This window comes from Saccopteryx bilineata, chromosome 5 (assembly GCF_036850765.1).
Source record: "Saccopteryx bilineata isolate mSacBil1 chromosome 5, mSacBil1_pri_phased_curated, whole genome shotgun sequence".
NCBI classification, from domain to species: Eukaryota; Metazoa; Chordata; class Mammalia; order Chiroptera; family Emballonuridae; genus Saccopteryx; species Saccopteryx bilineata.
In genome coordinates, this window is record NC_089494.1 from 248,942,835 (window position 1) to 248,947,498 (window position 4,664).

The following is a 4,664-nucleotide window of genomic DNA, read 5'->3' on the forward strand; positions in this document are numbered from 1 at the left end:
CAGATAGCACCACAGACACATTCCTACTCTGCCTTACTTTTACCTCAGTTGACCTTGTGCAAGAGCCTTAATCTTGCTAAGGCTCGGTGTTCGGAGCTGTAAAATAAGATTCTCAGAGCTGTAAGGAGTAAAAGGTATTTAAATTTTTACTGAGCAACTGCTATGTGCCACGCTCTTTCTAGACAATGGGGATACAGAATGAACAAAACAAAAGTCTGCTTGCATGAGTGGTAAGATGAACAATAAACATGTAAACAAATGAAGGCAGAGTGTATCATCTGGTGATGAGGAGCCGGAGAGGAGCAGGAGAGGAGCAGGAGAGGAGCAGGAGGAGCGGGAGGGAGCCTGCTACTTCACTCAGGGGGTCAGGAAATGCTCATGATAAAGAGACAGGAGGCACTGAGGCAGGCGTGTATTTGGGGGAAGAGGGTTCCTCGTGGAGGAGCTCGGCTCTGCTGTGTTCAGGGTGACCAGTGCAGCTGGAGAGGAGTGAGCCGGGTGGGCTGAAGAAAGAGCTAGATCGGACAGATGTTAGAGTAGGAGGAGGAAAGAGAGAAGATCTGAGTTCCACCCTGAGTGAGCTGGGAAGCCAACGAAAAGATCGGACTGGCTTACACTTAGAAAGGGTTGCTTTGCTACAAGGAGAGAGTGTGGAAGAGAGACCAATTAGAAGCAGGCAAGAGATGATGTCTGTTTTAGATATTTGGGCTGAGCACCCGGAAGGACAGAGAATGAGAAAAGCTAGAGGAGGTGTAGGTTTGCGGAGAAGAAATCGGCTCAGCTGGACATGTTGAAGTTTGAGAAGTCCACTGGACAACCAAGTGGCCCCGTTGAGTTGTCACGTGCATATATGTGCCTGGAGCTCAGGGCAGTTTTTTAAAGCTCTGGGTTTGAATACGCACAGCCAGGGACTAAGTATAGACAAAGGGCAGAGAGTTCCAGACTCCAGGGCTTCAAGGTCAAGGAGATGAGGAGAAGCAGCACCGGAAACCAGGAATATCCGGTGTGGTAGAAGGAAAACCAAGGTCCCCAAGGAGTCTATGCCAGGGCTCAGTAAGCATTTCCCATAAAGGGCCACATAGTAAATACTTTTGGCTTGGCGGGCCATCTGGTCCCTGTTGCCACCAATCAACGCTGCCACTGTAGAGTGGGAGCATAGACAATGTGTAAATGAATGGCCATGGCTGTGTTCTAATAAAGCTTTATTTATAAAAACAGGTGGCAGGCTGGATTTGGCCTGCAGGCTGTGGTTTGCCAAACCCTGGTGGAGGCAAACGGCACCCAGGCGTCGCGCAGGGTGGAAAGGAAACTGAAGACAAGGTGTGCGGAAGCCAAGTGGATGAAGTGCTGCAAGGGGAAGTGATACATTGTACCAGATGCTGCTGACAGCTAGAGTCAGATGAAAAGAGAGAATTGTCCATTGGCTATAGAAGCTCATAGGTCGTGGATGGCCCGAACGAGAAAGAGCTCTTTCTCTGGAGGGATGAGGGCACAGGCCTGATGGCCGTGAGCTCAGAAGAGGATGGTAGGAGAGCATGGGCATAGACCACCCTCCTGGACGGTAATTTCTTAGCATAAATGGACCCACGATAGAGCAGTTATAATGTATACAGAACTGCAGGGTTTACAAGGCGCTTGCGCAGTGTTGGGACATTCAGTGACGGCAACTGAGCATTTCTACAGTATTTCAAGCAACTCATATTAATATTTATTTGGATTCACAAGAAAAAAACAGAACCTTGGGAGCTAGAGTAGAGGTTGAAGCCACTAAACTCTGGCTTGAATTTAATGGTGTGACCCCCAGGCAGCCTTCAGTCAGCCTGTTGTATTACAGATCCAAATGCAGGCACCCGGCCTTTATACACACCTTGCTCTGGGGCGGAACAGACAGAAGGCTGTGTCCACATCACAGTCCACCAAGTCCACCCTTGGTCAAATACTGCAGCCTGAACTCCGGGAGCCGCCTGCACAGTCCACACGGCCAAGTGAGTTTTTCACTAACGGGGATGAGTTACTGGCATGGGGCTCCTCCAGTGGAAAAGCCTAAATGTATGCCACACTCCGTTTCCCGGGGAGCCGAAACTCTTTCGTGCAAATTACCTCATTGATCTCCAAAGCCTTTGTGTGAAATTGAGGATTATTATTCCTGTTTCATCTTGACATCCCGTCTATGGGAGGGCAATAAATAATGCATTCAGATTGTGTGATGTGGGGCTGAGGACTGGGTCAGCGAAGCTCATCCTTGGCTTTCAGCCTCGAGGAGTGGGGGGGAGGAGGAGAGGTTTGCTCTAACTGACTGCGCCATGCATGTTTCCTGGGCCTGTCTGCCTTCAGCTCCTGCCTGCAGAAGGGACCACCTTTTCCAGCTTCTGAGTGTGACCCTGCTTCATGCGGCTTCCGCCTTCACCAACCACAACCCATGGGCCCAGGAATGGACCCCCCGCAGGACAGTCAGCCTGTCAGCTGACCTGAAGCCCATGTCTATGTCTGGCAGGACATGATGTGCTGGACCAAGGCCCGCCTCTTTTGGGATGTGCCGCTGCCCCCCCCCCCCCCCCCCCCCATCAGACGGAAGGAGACGGAGAGGAGCCTTTAAAGTGAAGACCCATGAATTTCTAGACGCAAGAGGTCCCTGGCACCACACTGGGTGTCCGACACATCCACTTCAAGGACGCCCAGACGCCCCTGCTGCTCCAGTTCTTACCTCTGCGGGAGAGTCTGTCCCCGTCCTCCGTCACTGCCCAGACCGCCCTGAGACCAGCTCTCCTCCCGCTGGGGGGCAGCACCAGACGACCCTCATGGCCTGTAGTCGAACACAAACCCTGACAGAGCGGACCCACATCGGCCAAGGCTTGGGAGCCCCAAATAAGAAATTATTCAAATACCCCATTGCTCTTAAACTCTGCTTAAAAACCAGCGCCAGGGGCAGGGGCAGACGCAGGGCGCCCAGAGGCCCTCTGCTTTAGTCTCTCCCCCCCACCACCCCCAAGTTCTGCCCTGGGCTAGGCCATCTCTACGGCATCAGGCCCAGAGACTCACACTGCCCCAGCTCCTTAGCTGCTTGTGCATTTAACAAGCCTTCACTGGGTTCCTACTATGAGCTCACCACCCTAGGCGCTAGGGCTACAGGAGGGGGGGAGGCAGACCCGAGCCCTGCCCTCCAGGGGCACAGTCTGGGAGGAGAAAGGCCACCGAACAAGCCAGCACATGGGAGGCCTCTGTGGGGCCTCGTGGGCGGAGGGAACCACAGAGCAGGCACAGTAACTTCGTATCCTGAGATAATCATGGGGGCTTCCTGGAGGAAATGATGCCCACGCTGAGATTTGCACTTTAATACTGAGGGTGTTGGGGTGATACAAGGAGGAGGCAGGAGGGCATTTGAGGCACAGGAAGCCACACCTGCAAAGGCCAGGCCAGGCCGGGGCCCTTGAGCCACGAGATGAGATGACACATACCCGGTCCAGGGCTGCCCCAGGGGGAGGGCTGACTAGACGTGGTCTCAGTTCCTTCTCACCCAGAGAGTCCTGATTCTAGGCCAAGCCCAGAATCCAGTCTGGGTCCACCTCAGGGCTCACCTGAACTTCCATCCTGGGCCCACAGAATCAGTCAGAAACCAACCAGAGCAAACCCAATGAAACCAGTCACGGGCACCAGGCAAGCAGCAGCCACAGCGGAGAACAGGGGCTGTGCCCGTAGGCTCGGGGCATGGCTTCCCCAAGGGGTTGGGACACAAATGGCCCCCAGAAGAGGGAAAATGACACATTTCCTTCGAGGTCTTCCTTCTACCAAGGGCTGTCTCCCTACGGTATCTCGGGGGGTTGCTCCCATATTTCCCACCAACCCAGAACGGGGAGACCCGAGGTCTGGACTTTCTGTGTGCAGGGATGTCCGTGGTGAAGAGAAGGCAGCTTTCTCTTCTGCTCTCGGGACAGCTGGCAGCACCCAGCCCCTTCTTTCCTGGCACGGTGCTAAGGGTGAAGTGGACTGGATGTGTGTTATTAATGTCTTAAATTCTTACCGTGGTTAGGGAGGGGAGATGGCCCAGGAGCCATGCTAGACTATAGGCCACAGAATTCAACTCATGCCCCAAAATAAGTGTTTGCCACAAGCTGGGTGAGTATGATGATTATTATCCTTTTCTGCAGGTGAGGAAACTGAGGCCTAGAGAGGTAAAGCTATTTACCAAGGTCACCCAGCTAGGAAGTCGGGAAGCTGAGATATGAATTCTGCTAACCAGCTAGTAGAGGTCAAGACCTACATCTGTTTAACTTCCTCTGGGGAGCCCTGACCCCAGCACAGCTGTACACATACCTTGTGGGAGGGTTGTCACAATGACCTCACGGTGGACAGCTCTTCTGCGCCGTGGCTGTACACATACCTTGTGGGAGGGTTGTGACAATGACCTCATGGTGGACAGCTCTTCTGCACCATGGCTGTACACATACCTTGTGGGAGGGTTGTGACAATGACCTCACGGTGGACAGCTCTTCTGCACCGTGGCTGTACACATACCTTGTGGGAGGGTTGTCACAATGACCTCACGGTGGACAGCTCTTTTCTTCTGCGCCGCGGCTTGAAGTTTGTGCAGCTGAGGCTCCGAGCAAAATCTGCCAGCTTAAGATGCAAATGGTTGTTGAATGAAATACCAAGTCAACGAGAGAGTT